Here is a 15,636-nt window from a genome sequence, read left to right as displayed (position 1 = left end):
TATGGAGATACTTTGTGGATTCAATTTTGTGTTCTTGGACGTTAGTCTGGGGCGCCGTCTGCCATTAGGTGTGCTAGCCGCTCCACCCGCCGATCTCCGCAAGGGATGTGAGGACTCTAAAACTTCACCAGGGCCTCCATCGACATATGGGTGAGTAGATAATGGCTGAATTTTCATTTTTGGGTCCACTATCCCTTTAAAAGACGAGAGAGAGTTTGCAGCCCCGAACTCCTCACGCAGGTCATTCCAAAGTCTAGGAGCTCTGACTCCAAAGGCTCTGCCACCTTTGTAAATTAATCTGGACCTGGGAACGACGAAGAGTGACACATTTGAGGATCTCCAGGTGCAAGTGAGGGCATAAGGCAAAAATAGATTAGATAGGTAACTTAGAGACAGGCCCCTCAGAGCTTTGTAAGTAATCAATGATATCTTAAAATTTATTTTAAAGCAACAGGTAGCCAGTTCAAGACAGCAAGGATTGGTGAAATGTGGACATTGTGTTTCCTGGTTTGAGTCAAAATCCTGGCAGCAGAGTTTTGGATGAGCTGAGGGCGGGAGGGGGATTTTTTGCTGATGCCAGAGAGCAATGAGTTATGGTAGTCTAGTCAAGCAGCTACGAAGGCATGGAAAACAGTTTCCAGATTTTTGATGGTGTTCTGATAGTCGTTTGCAGGGTCACAGCTTAGTTAGATCTGTGTATCATCTGCATAAAAATGGAAACTGAGAGCAACCAGGAAACTCGCAGACCAATAGCATGCATTAAATTATCTCACATGATGCTATTTAGCCAGCCACACCTGTGCATTGCCACTTGAGTGTATGGCATGCACAAGAGGGAGAGATGAGAAGAGAAAAGAGACAACAGTCAGAGGAATAAGTGAGTCAAAGAAAAGTAATTTCACATGACATATTCTAATGAGAGAAAAGTAGACAGCAAAAAAAGCTTTTAATAAAAAATGGACAGACTCATACATGTTAATTCTTCCCACAGACAATTCAAACCAGTATGTCTCATCATAGACCATGGTGATTATTAAAAACAGCAGCGTGAAGAGCCACTTAAAGACAAAGCAGAGTGCATTGTCTGAGTAAACATACCCACTAAACTCCAAACTGAGGACACAGATCCTCCCTGTTAAAAATCAACAAATCACCTTCTGCTCATACACAATTGTTGTTGGGTTAGAGGGTTTGTGTTTTTTTCTTGTCTTTTCTCTTTACTCTGTAACGCTAAGAGGCTGTAATGATGTTGGCCTGAAAACAGGTCACTGGAAGCAGGCTCTTTTTCTGAAATTCTTTGAGCCTGTGTGCATACTTTTGGATCCTGCTGATTTTAGATATATTTTGTTAATCCTCAAGGAGAAAGTAATTTTTTTCACTCTATTGTCATGTACACACAGGCCCGAAACACACACATGCACAAACAGGACCTATACATGCATTAAATGGAGGGATGTCAGAGGGAAGGGGGCTGCCCATGGACAGGTGTAGGGGTTTGGTGCCTTGTTCAAAGGCAACTCGGTGGTGCCCAGGAGGCGAACTGACACCTCTCCAGCTACCAGTCCACATTCCATGTTTGGTCTGGATGGGGACTTGAGCTGTTCCCAATCTAAGTCCCTATGGACTGAACTACTGCTGCCCCATTATTGGAATTCTTTTGTATTTTGCGTGTTTACCTACATTGGCCTGTACATGTATATATGCACCCCTGTAAACCCTTATTCATGATCTTAAACTGAAACAAAAGGTCATGAAAAAAGGTGTATTCGTCTTATGAGCTGAGTGTTGTCCTAAGGCAGTTCTGCAAACTAGTTCCAAATTGGTACATTCAATAATATTTTTACTCTTAGATAGACAGACTGAATTTCCAGCATTTTCTGCAAGTCTGTGCCCCTTTCATTCCCCTTCTCCTGCATTCACCCTGCTCTGTTTATACTGTCTGTACAGGTGAGACCAATCAATGGTGGACCAGAGGGCGGGGATCTGACTGAGTACGGCTACAAATCATTGCGTTTTCTCTTATTCTTGATTAACTCAATTGACACAATGAAAACAACATTACCAAGTCAAATAAGGAACAACAGTAACACTCAAAGAGGGAAAAAAAACAAATAAAGGTCAATATGCAAATCAATGAGACAATCATAGGCAAAAGGGAAATGTTAATTCTAAGAATCAGGTTTTTGTATTAGCACCTATGACATGACATAGTCCATATCTGACTGGGGTTTTGTAAGTTTTTCACGCTTTCCTTGTGAAATAGTTAACAGAAGAACCAAATCATCCACTTCAGTCCACAGTCTGAAGCAGACTGCCCTAATTAATGTGTCACCTAATTTATTGTACATGGACATGAATAAGCCTGAGACTGCACCACTGTCTACTGTCTCCACAGAGGAAAGTCAGCTGAAAGTCAACAAAGCCGAGTCACTGGATATTTTTGTTTTGGTTCTATTTAATCTCCTAATTAGCGCATCACTTTTCTTCAGATGACATATAATAGCTTTAGCAGAGAGATCATAGGCTTCAATGGAGCTGCAGAACTCTCTTAATGATGATTGACAGATAAAAAGAAAAACACTGCAATACAAGGTGCCTCTGTAAGTTCTAATTTTATAGAGTGGAGGTGAAGGACTGCACAGTTTGAAGAGAGTACTGTTGTTTGTCTGTAAGTGTGTTTTGGAAAAGGAGGGCCTTGGTGGCAGGTGGTTACAGGTTCAATTTCAGGCCTGGGACCTTTGTTGCATGTCATACTCCTCTCTGTCCTTATTTCCAGTCTACTCTGTCATCTGACAATAAAGGTGAAAGAGGCTGGAGCAAGTTTCAAGATAGCATCGCCAATGTCACCAGTGACATCACTGAATTCACTAAGTCTGTAATGGATTTAATTTGTAAAAAAACAAAAGCAACTGTACCCAAAACTACAGCTAAATCATTCCACAAGCAGAAATCAAAGATTTACAAAACCATCTGGAAACATGGACATTTATAAAGCATCAGCCTGCAATGTAAGGAAAAAGGGGTATGATTGTATGACTTCTGGGTGGTCAGTGACGTATTGTGACCACACTGAACACAAGTGTAAATGCAATTGCGTTTTTAATCAACATACAGCAACTACTTATGCAGAATGTAATGAGTGATCCAAACCAGCAAGCTAGCAGCTATTAGCCAGTTAACAAGCTAAGATATTAGCAAGAAAGTAACAAGAAAGCTTGTTGACATTCCAGACATGTGGCTGGAGTCAAAACAAAACCAAATGTCAGCTTTCAGTTGAGTTTAGTTTAAGTACACAAGCAAAACTAGGCAATTAATATTAGAACTGAGCCATTTATGAAGCAATAACTAAGCAAATGAAATAAGCGATTATTTTATGTGGTAGAACAAAATGTTAAAGTCTCTTATGTTTGTGTTAATCACAGACCTTATTTCAGGTGTCTAACCAAAAAAAACACTGACTTAAAAAGGCAACAGATAGGATTTGGTTTTTTTTAGCTTGGCGCCACCTAGTGTCACTGGTGTTTCATCGCACTGTCGCAAAGACCAAATTGACTATGGGGATCAGAGATAATCAATAAAATGTAGGCTGTAAAGCCACCGGTATACCTCTATGTATATGTAGAATGAGAAGGTGTGTAGACACTATACTAAATAAATGAGTAAAGAGACCGAGCAGCAATTATCAGATTTATCTGAAGAAAAAACAAATGATAATGCAAATAATTATACCAGAATGCACAGTACCAGTACCAACGACTCACAGTAAATTATACCAATATGTACAGTATCAGTACAAACAAGAGTAGACACAGTGGAATTATACCAATATGCATGTAAACAGTCCCGATTCTAGAAAAAACTGTACTGTATGGACACGATGCGGCCGGTTGGAGCTCAAATTGAATGGGAAACAAAGTTCAGTGTTCACTTAGCTGGGCATAATTTAGCTGGGCGATGTCCGTCAATAGCTGCCTCCGTGAGAAGAGAACAGACGGAAGGGAGGGGGTATCACTGTCAGAGGGCTGCCGTAGAATGGCAACAAGGATGTCAGCCGACCAACACTCGCTACCCGGTCCTGGTTGCGGCGATTTGCNTCGCAATACATGACGCGTTTCCTGCTGTAAAGCAGATTTTTTCCGCGAAATTTTGGCACCGGTGGCAGAAGCTTATTGCACAGCCACTAAGTAACCTATGTAAACGCTGATAGTCTGATTTTACTGTGGCCACTACCCTGTGCAACCCACATTATTTTCATAATGATATATTTAGGAAAAAATGCTATCTGTTGCCTCTTTAAAGATGAAGAAACTAAGAGTGGTAAAATGCTAACTTTCTGGGTTTCAGGACTCATTCCTGGGGCATTCTATGTGAACACTGTAGACACATATCAAAAGTGTACATGTGTAAATGTAGGGTAATTTGTGTTCAGTGAAAACTGAACTGAAATTTGGAACAGCTATACTGCCATCACCGCTCAAAAAAATAAAGGGAACATGTGACAGGGGTGAAAGAGTCTGGAGATGCTGTGGTGAACATTATGCTGCCTGAAACATCATCAAACATGACTGGTTTGGTGGTGGGTCAGTGATGGTCTTGGGAGGTATATCCTTGTAGGGTTGTTCAGACCTCCATGTCATAACCAACAGTAGCCTGACTGTTGTTAGGGACCGGGATGAAATCCTCAGAGCGATTGCATTGGTCTCTGGATCCTCCTGGTGCAGGACAATGCCCGGCCTCATGTGGTCAGAATGTGTAGGCAGTTCCTGGATGATAAAGACACTGATGCCATTGACTGGCTCTCTTGTTCCCCTGACCTAAATCCAATTGAACACCTATGGGACATTACGTATCAATACAGACCGATGCCACCAAGTACCACCACAGACTGTCCAGGAGCTGACTGATGCCCTGAACCAGGTCTGGGAGGAGATCACCTTGGACATCATCCACTGACTCTACTGAATTAGATCATGAGTTGCTGTGATAAAAGTCACACAAGTTAGATCAGCCTGTGATTTCAGTTTTTTGTTTTTTTTTACTTTCCAACCCTATATTATACTTACTATCCAACCCTCAATAGGCTGATGAATTTGGTTTCTATTGACTGTTGTTACATCATTTTGTTATCAACTAATTATACAATGTGCATCAGTAAAGATTTTTTACTTGAATAATTTGTTCATCAAGACCTGATGTGTGATTTAAGTGTTCCCTTCATTTTTTTGAGGAGTATATACGGAGGCGTGATCAAACATTTGTGAAGTATTGATACCAAACAAGCTTTTAAATAAAACAATACAACAGAGTCAAAGCTGTCAGGTTCTATCAAGAGCTAGATGGTGCCAAACAAAGACAGACGGTATTGCTCTTTGGACCTTAACCAAAACACAAATAAAACATTTATGAAGACAGGCCAATACACCTGCTCACCCCGAGGCCTTTCAATCACAGTCAAACTTCAAGCTACACTATCCTCACATGTTTTGTAGAAACATGAGGAGAAAGTGAATTGATATGTCTTTCTAACGAGGTTAGCTTTATTTTTTAAAGAAAACATCACAGAGCTGCTGGCATGGCTGGACACTTTACTAAATTATGCAACCTACTAGAAACTTCTTTATTTTTAAATATATAATTTTAAGCCACTTTATGTCAACTAATTTGTCTGAACACACATCAGTAAAAAAAAAAAAATGAATAGCCCTGTGTGTGTTGTGATAACATTATGGTGGAGACAGCTTTTACTTACTTTACTTTTGTAGTTCCTCATAGAGTGGTGCAGGAGGCTAAACACAGCTTGTTGTGGCCTCATTTACACCGCAAGCGATGTGTTCGGGTAGCGCCGAAGCGGTCCACAAGTGTAGCGGCAGCACATGTGTATTCACACCAAAACTGAACAGACGCGCTGCGCAGCGGCCGCTGCTGTCCCGTCAAAATGCAAACCACACCCGAACAGTTGGTGGCGGTAGTGCACCGTGTTTGCAACTCTCCAATAAACCCCAAAGAAGCTTGGAGAATTAATATTTAGCACTACAAATGGGTAAGTACATGAAACATGTGCCTGTTAGGTCTTGTTTGGTCAAGGGGGAGATGTCTAAGGTGGCCGAGAGAGGTCACAACACACGCAAACTCGTGTTTTTTGTTGAATACCTCGCGACTCACACAAAAAAATTGGCGTGTCTTCTATTTTCGAGATTGCTCGCGAAAGCAGCGCGACTCAAGCAGGGCGTAGAAAGAATGCGGTGTCAACGCTCTAACCTGTTAACACGCTCGCTGAAATGACGCGAGTAAACAGGACCGTTCACAAGAGCTACGCGAACGCATCGCTTGCGGTGTAAATGAGGCCTAAGTCATGTGCCCACAGTGTAGCTCATTAAAAGCCTTAGCTTTTCACCTCTGGCGATCTCAAGTACACTACAGAAATCATGAAAGTGGTGTTAATTTATGAGGATCATCCTGCAGAGCAAAATGTCTAAGTATCATAAAGTTTTATTTGCCACAGAGTTTATTTTCTTCAATAATCCAAAATCCAGTAGGAAAATGCTATTGGCTTTTTGACGAGAGAACTAGAGAGTTGCTAACTTTCACACTGGCCTAAAAAGCGCTCTTCCTGCAGCACTTTATTATGGAGCCATCTACACCAAGAGCCTGTTTACACCTGGTATTAACACACCAGGTATTAACATACATTTCGGTGAGCCAAACATAAGTGGACAGCTGAGACACATCAGTATTCACACCTGTGTCTATCATGCATCTCCAGCTGACAACTTAAGCTCAGATTTCGTTACTGCCTACCTTACTTACGCTAGAATGTCAAAGAGCACCGCACACAATTGTTACATCCACACTTTCACTAGCTGCTCTAGTCATGTTAGCAGTTTCATCAGTACAGCTGGAGAGATCACCATCAGCAGAATTCAACACATCTCCTTCTATAGGGTTGATCGATTGATGGACATGGAATGCTTCATCCAACTTGTTGTATAATGGGCAAGTTATAGGGTGTTAGCTTGCTGTCACCAATACTGCAATCACGTTCTGCACTGATGATGAGGTTCTTGTCGAGGATGCATCAGGACGCATTAGCGTTTACACTAAAAAAGATATGTGGTCAAATGCGTCCCAGACCACCAGGGCAAGTCGTTTGATTGATCATATCACAGTGTGTCTTGTCGGTCGTTTACACTTGTATGTAACACTTTCCATTTTTTATCCGATTGTCCAAGGTACATGTTAATACCAGGTGTAAACAGGCTGCAAGAGACACTGCAGAGTCATTAAAAATGCCCTTATACAGTATGTGATTCCAGGCCAGTGTAGCTGCTGAATGTTCCCTAATTTCATTAATTGTTTACAACACCAACTAATGCTCGTACTATGTATTTAACCACAAAAATGGATATAATTATGTTAGGACCGAAAGAGAAAATGAGCTGGGCAGCATGAGGTGAATACTTTATCACTAATTATTGCTATTTGCTTGTTTCCTAAATATGACTTCCTAAAGATGCTTCATTTGTGTGCAGTGCACACTTCTAAACCTAGATTAAGCTCTGTAGCCTGCAGCCTTTATCTTTTACATGTTGGTCACTAAACACTGTCCACTTCTACTGCAAAGATTTTCTCAGGCAGGAAAAAGCTTGCTCCTCTGGCCATTAGGAAACTGCCACTGCTACTGTATGTTAGATGGCCAAAGATATTTCTGCAGACTTGGGGGGCATGGAGGGCTGAACTTTTAACCTTCCAGTTACAGGGCTGACACTATAATCACTGTAGGTCACCATGCTGCCTTTTTGCTTTCAAATCTATTGCACCAAAGCCACCCACAACAATCTGAGAATTCTGTGAAGTCTCTGGGAACATTTAACATTCAAATAGCAAGCAAGATTTCTGACTGACTGAATGTGTAGTTGACTGAGTGTGTGTGCATTTGTGTAAATAAAAGATTGCTACATAAAACCTAATTTTCCATCTGCTATTTGTTTAAAGATGTGGTACAGAGAAGGAAAGCAGCAGGAGTAATAACTTGTTTGTTTCTGCCACAGTGGGACTCTGAATAGAAAACAACACGCATATGCATACAAATCAAGAAGATTGCATAAAGCCCCATGCTATGAACAAACAAATACTTTCTGCTTTTATTCCATATTGAAATAGCATTATGATTGATGTGCAACTCAGAGTTGTAAACTGGAATAGTATATTCTGTTTATAACCCCCACTTTATCACTTTATGGTGGGACATTTATTTGCCCTATAGCATCGCCCTACACTGATCAGCCACAACATTAAAACCACTGACAGGTGAAGTCAATAACATTGATCGTCTCGTTACAAGGCAATGTTCTGCTGGGAAACCTGGAATTCATGTGGATGCCAATTGACACACGCCACCCATTCAAACATTGTTACAAGCAAGTACCACCCCTCATGGCAAAGATAGTCCCCTATAGCAGTGCCCCCACCACCACCAGCAGATCAATGTGCAATGCAGTACAACAAAAACTGTTCAGGAACGGCCCAAGGAATGTGACAAAAAGCTCAAGGAGTTGACCTCGCCTCCAGATTTTCCAGAGACCCCACCTCGCAACACACAAGACTCAAATGATTCGCACCCAACACCTTGGTGCCATGGTGTCATGGATCAGACTTGGCTCTGACCTGTCAGGGCATGGACAAAGGACCTCTGGGGAATCGGTGTGTCCCACAGATGCTGGATCAGATGTGGCATTATCCTGCTTAGAGGGACCACTGCCACCGGGGACTGCTGTTGCCATGAGGGGTGTGCCTATATGGTGTTTGGGAAGGTGTTGTGTGTCAAGTAGCATCCACATGAATGTCAGGACCCAAGGTTTCCCAGCAGAACTTTGCCTTTTACCAATCTGATCTATGTTATTCAGTCAGTCACTCACTCAAGAAACTTTATAGGAACTGTATAGGACACTAAGAGCCTATCTATGAATCACAGTCTGTGACATACAGGTCTGCAGAGCCAGTAACTAGCAGCTAACAGTGCGTACAGCACTAACAACGTCAACGGTGCTGGCAGAGCTAATGGTGTTAACCTGGGGTGGGACCAGATGCTGGGAGATATGCTTCCACGAAGAAGCTGAGGGTCTGGACGCTGTTATCAATGGTGACCACTGTATGAGCACAGAGCAGTGGCAATTAGCTAGCCAGACACTTTCACTGCTATTCAGATGATAATCATTCACACCTCCACAACACTGCCCTCCACAGACACTGAACTGCTGTGGCGAAATGCCATTTCCACTTGAGCCAGAGCAGCACAGTCTATGCAATTTCTACTGTGATTTAGTTTTTCTAAGAAGTGTTGTGTCTGCATCACTGTCTCCTCTCTGAATCACACTCCCTTTGCTGCTCTCAGTCTAATAGAATAGCCCTCAGTGCCCTCAGTGCCCCGACGGTATTCCTGTGACTGTGATCAGGGGATCACAGTCACAGGAATACCGTCAGGGCACTGAGGTCCAGACTATCACACCCTTTATTTTTGGTAACTTGTAATTTTGGTGATGTTGAACTTTGAGCTTAAGTTGTAAATACTCTTGACAAAAATGTGGTTTGTGCTTTTTTCTTCCTCCAACTTTGCTCACCTCTCCTGTTCTCTTACATCTTTTCCCTCTCCTCTCTCGTCTCACTTTTTCTTCGTCCTCATCTTTCCATCCACTCTTGGTGATTAATTATTGCTGCTTGGTGTCTGTCTCATTTTATAATATTAGCATTATCTTTTCCTCCTCTCATCGCTCTCCTCTCCTAACCTCTTGCCCTTCCTTCCCTTTCCTCCTCTCGTGTCATTTTCATCTTTTCCTCCCCTCTCATTTCCTGCCCTCTTTTGCCTTTCCTGTATCTCCCCCTCTCTCTGCTCCGCATCTCTTTTTTCCTCTTCCTCTATTCACGGTGATTAATTATTTCTGCCCTATGTGCTGTCCCCTCTCCTTTCTTTAAAAATCATTATCCAATCTTTTATTAACACCGTTTGGGCTTATCTGTGCTAAGCCATTAATAGCTTGGCTTTTTCTTTGCTGGAAAAAATTAGGGCAATTGCTCTCTAGGCTACGCTTGAGAATCACTTAACTTGAATTTAAAAGTTGGAGAGTTGAATTTGTATTTCTTATGACCATCTAATCCCAAATGTTCCTGGAGAGTTTAAGCTGTAAATGTACTTGGATATAGATCAAAGTACTCTTACTCTAGGAAATAACAGTAGGTAGTCAGGCCACAGGGTCAATACATTCCTTATTAAAGATAAATTAAGCAGACAAGAACCATCCATCTCAACAACTCATTTTGTCTACCCTAAGTCATTATTATTTGTTTCTCTGTGAACATATCTTTACAGGGGATGACATTATTTCACTTGTTTCCAATAACAATCAGTGTTATTCTAAGAAGCTGGATGTAGATCTCATGCATGAAGGATATGTCAGACATTACTGATTAGCTTGTGATGAAACCTGAAGGAATTCTGCATTCCTACAGGCGATTTTCACTGTTACACTGAATGACACTACCATTACCTTAACACAAGGTGCCTTGTTGGATGGTGATGAGAAAGCTTGAATATTGGAACGCCATGTTTTATTTCTCCCTTGTTTGGACACTTTAACCTTTTCAAAGCTAAGCCTATTTTATAGGCCTCTGCTGGAAAATTGCATACCCATAATGAAATGAATATATCTCTGCAACCACAAGGTCTATTTGAATACTTTTGGTGTCATGGTAAAGGGAACACTTGTGAGATTTGTTAAGATGTGTAAATATCAGTATATGTGTTATATGTGAAGAGTAAATGAAGATGGCACACAGCACAAATGAAACATTTTGAGGTTCGCCTAAAAAAAAAAAGCATTTTCAGGATGAGTATCCCTTTGGAATGATGCAGCAGCAGCTCTAAACCTCTATCACATCATAGTACAATATGTGAACATTAACTCTGCAAAGGTTGATTCTGATAAAGTGAAGCAGGACAATATTAGAGAGGTTTTAGTACAGAAATTTCAGGCGAGCTCTCCAAAATTGCACCATGTTTGCATGTGATTTGTCATGTACAATCCTATATCTTTCATTTTTTGTTTCTGTAAATCCCTACTGATGTTTAGGATATACACATACAACTGTCCGTTTCGTTTTTTTCCTCTATTTCCCACTCCAAACTGACCAATACACACTTTCTACATTTGAACCTGAGTTTCTATTCTGAGCTTTGTAGGCCCGTATCTCCGTGATGGCTTGGCCGATTTGAGTGATTGACACCTTGTTTGATTCATTAGAGCCAATAGAATGACCCTATACCCACTAAAACCAAACTGACAGCACTGTAAGCCAATTGGAGTCAGCAGAACACATTGTGGGGCAATGTCGGCTGCTGTGAGTGGTCATTGTTATGCTTCCCCCGGAACCTCCGGCCATCAAGTTTTTCCACCCGGATTCATTTGAATGACGGACAACAAGTTGGTAAACAGGAATGAAGCGTGATTTAACAGCAGAATGAGCTTTTCACGGCAAAAACAACAAGGTAAGAGAGATATTACAAATATATTTTGGCGAAACGATGTGCCAAAATATTTATATGGGTCGGGATATTGGTGCTGTATGGAGTTGTTAGAGATAGTTGTTGTTTATTTAGTTGTTGTTTGAGCTGTGTTTGGGGCATGTATAAAGGTTTTTTACAGCCTTGTAGCCCAGGTTCTGCTGTTTAATTTGATGTGCAGAATCACTATATTCCTTGTGATCAGTGCATTGTTTCACACTGTGTTTGCAAAGTCGCTATTAAAGTCCCCCAACTGGGGAGATCTTTTAAGAGAGACTTAGGTTTTAAGTTTGACAGCAGTGTTGCTCAACATTATGGAGTGATGCAAACAACCACGATAGTATGGGAAAAGTCAGCAGTTAGTGAAACGGTGGAGCTACATAAAAATAATGAAATGCATGTATTGCAACACCTTGTCATTCCCAACTTGTCTAATACAGCAGCTTAGTCAGTGGCCCTACATTTCAAACAATAACACTTAGGTACCCCTCGAGCATCAGTTTTGGATGCTCTGGCACGGCATATCAGTTTCCACTCCTTACATGCATAGTGATTTCACAGAAAACATAGTAGGTCATCAAAACTACTTTAGGTTTAGGCAACAAAAGTACTTGGTTAGGCTTAGAAAAATGATCACGGATTGGGTCAAAATAGGTGCATTTGTTATGTAACCGTACTTAGTAAGTTACCGAGCATCAAGTCATGAATGTATGTCACATGACGTTAAAGGGGTGCTATGTGAAATTCAAAGTGTATGAGTTCTATGGACATGGTGCTCACCATGGAGGTGACTGAGTCAGTGGCTTGCAGCTAATGATTCTAACTACGTAAACAGTGCTAACAATTGTAACAGTGCTGACAGTGGAAACATTGTAACTGGGGGGAACCACAGGGTGGGTGCTATGCTTCTGCAATGACACAGTCCCAATATCAACAGTATAAGTGCAGTGAAAATTGGTGGCGATGAGCTAGCCAGTGGGTTACACACATGCGCTAACATGCATGGGCAGCCAAACTGGCTTTCCACAACAACAAACAGAGAAGCTCAGATTACAAAACACACAGAGGGAGCGTGATGTCACTCTCTGCTTCAGATGCCATTACTCCACAATGTCTTTACATAGCAAATAGTGGTTTGCTGCTTTATCAAATGCTCTGAATGTCACATACAGAACCTTGGTGGTTGAAAAAACTCATGACTTGACTTTGACTTGACTTTGGGTTACACACAGGACACAAACAGTGGTTTCCTGGGTGAAAGTCCACTACCCCTTGTTCCCTCCTTAGGTAGTCTTTCTCATTCTTTATACTGAGTTATTTCCCCTGATGGGTTTAAAGTGGAGTCAGTTTTAAGTTTCTCATACAGACGTGAAAGGGTGCCTTGTGCATTAGAATCAGATTCCAATGGCCACTGACCAAACTGACATATCTGACACCCTGGGAATTAGGGTGTACCAACCATTTCAGCGACTGTTAAACCTTATCACAGTTTAACATACCATAATTTCAAATCAGGAAACTGTCTTACAACTGCACCTGTAACACAGAATGTCCACCACTTTGGTCCACACTGAAATATCCCAACTGCTAGATTGATTGTCCCAGAGGATGAATCCTACCGACTTTCATGGTCCCCTTACTTTTCCTCTATAGCACTACTATGTACGTTAACATTTTTGGTTTGTAGAGAAATATCTCTACATAACTTGATGGATTGTCATGAAATTTGGTGCATGATGAATGATGCTGACTTTGAAGATGCCCTGACTTTCCTCTACAGCCACCAATAGGTCACAATGTTCACGAGTGAAATATCTCAACATTAACTAGATCGATTGTCACAAATTCTGATACCGTTATTTATTTTCCCCAGGAGATGAATCTTAATGGCTTTGTTGATCTCCTGACTTTTCCTCTAAAGCACTACCTGTTGGGTTAATTTGTCCAATATCTTGGTCTATGACCAAGTACTTGCAAAACTTGTCATTTCCCACATTCCAACTGTACTTTGTGTTTAGTGTAGCTAATTTACAACTGTTAGCATGCTAACACAATAAAATAAGACAGTAAAGATGGTGAACATAATACTTACTAATATCAGCATGTTAGCATTGTCACTTTATGCATGTTAGCTTGTTCACATTAGCATTTAGCTCAAAGCACTGAGCAGCCACTGTGACTGTGAACTTCTCCTCACTTGCTTTTCATTTTTTTTTTCCATCTGCAATTCTTATACAACAACCAGCCGACCAATGAGGTGATCTACTTACATTTCTTCTCCTGGGATTCTTCGGTGTGCTTCTAAAGCACTTACTGTTTTTTGTTTGTTTTTGTTTTTTTGTCTCTATAAAGTCAAAGTGGATTTTTATATCAGTGAGTGGTTCAAGTGATTGTGGTTCCCTACTTTTCTAGCCTTCCCATATTTCATTTTTATCAATTGTGCAAACTGAGTAAAATCATGTGTTGTCCTATTTCAGTCCAAAGACATACTGACGAAAATCAATCTCAATTCACTTCACTGTGATTTTAACATGCAGCACGACAAAGTGTGCAATAAGTCAAGGCACTAAAGGCGGTATACTGTAGATACAGGCTCATTACTTTCCTGTTATGGTTGAGAATCATTTAACTTGGACTTCCAGGGAATCTCCACTGCACAGCAACATTTTGTCCATTTAGTAGAGCTGGAGGCTGTTGAACAGATGGTTCCCTGTAGCCGAACAGAGTATTCCCATAAAAAGTAAATTTCACAACATTTGGACTTCAGGGATGGATGATGTTATTATGATGCAACCTACTTAAGTTAGATGTAAAGCCTAGACATTTACACTGCAGTGGGTAATGTGTTTGAGAACTGCTTTATGTTTATGTTGGGCAGCGAAGGGGTACGTTATCACCCTCATAAACTTTAAGCATTCAATCTGCAACTGTGCCGTGTTAACATGTAGGTGCATCAACACTGGGACGCCTCAGCTATTGATTGTGCTATATAAAATGTTAAAACAGTTACAGCGCAGATAGAGCACATAGTAACTTGGAAACATTTGGACATTTCTAGTGAAAAAGATGAGTCAATAGGAATAAAGGAGTTAAGTGTGTGTGCAGTAACCTTGATACAGTACATGTGTGTAGATCGCACTGACATTTCCAACTACTGCAGACTTTAAGAAAAAGTGAATTTAACAGAAGCACCTCGAGCACACTCACTCTCTGATTCTGTCTCTGTGTGTGTGTATGTCCTAAGTGACCTCTGTGCGGGGCTTCCTCCAGTGTCCACAGCATAATTAGATGGAGCTGAGACCATCTGCAATACATCCATCACTGACACACACACAGACACACACACACCTCTGTACCTGCAATGAAGACTGAGCGAGAGAGAGAGAGGCCACAGTCCACCTCTAATCAAGTTAACTCAGACATATCCAGGTTAAAGGAAATTAATATTTGCAGTATGCTTCTCTCACAGATTCTAACTCAGCAGCTCTCACCCGCCTGAACTGGCATACCTGGAGACTTCACTTAAATATCAAAGCAATCAATCAATCAATCTTTAATTAATACATTGCAGTAACATCATGAAAGTAGATGTTTTGTCATAGTTGAGTGGGTAGGGCAGGACATAGACACAGCCGGGTCAGGGCTTCGTATCCCTCAGGGGCCTCTTGTGCTGAAAATGAATGTGGTCACTGTACCGGAAGGCTACTAAACATTCCCATTAAATGGCAAATGCTTTCTGAATGGCAAACAAAGCAAGTGTTATAAATGTGACCCATGAGCAAGCACTAGTTTGAGGAATGTCCATTCATTGTGTCGTATCTGGTGCAGGATTTTGTCAGATATTTTGCAAGAATCTTTATTGGTTCCCATAAAAAAAGACATACCTGTGTGGATTCACAAGGTGCTTCTTAAGGGCAGCACATACTGGCCGAGTCACAAACCTTTGTGGGTGTCATTTGATGCTCATTCCACACAAGGAACATGCTGTACAGACCTTGAATGCATTAAAAGCACCCTGTGGAGTTTTTGACCTCTAGTAGGACTTTGGAACAGTTTTTTATGAGTGGGTGCCTGTTTTCATT

Source organism: Epinephelus moara, chromosome 4 (assembly GCF_006386435.1).
Source record: "Epinephelus moara isolate mb chromosome 4, YSFRI_EMoa_1.0, whole genome shotgun sequence".
NCBI classification, from domain to species: Eukaryota; Metazoa; Chordata; class Actinopteri; order Perciformes; family Serranidae; genus Epinephelus; species Epinephelus moara.
This window is presented reverse-complemented; position numbering follows the sequence as displayed.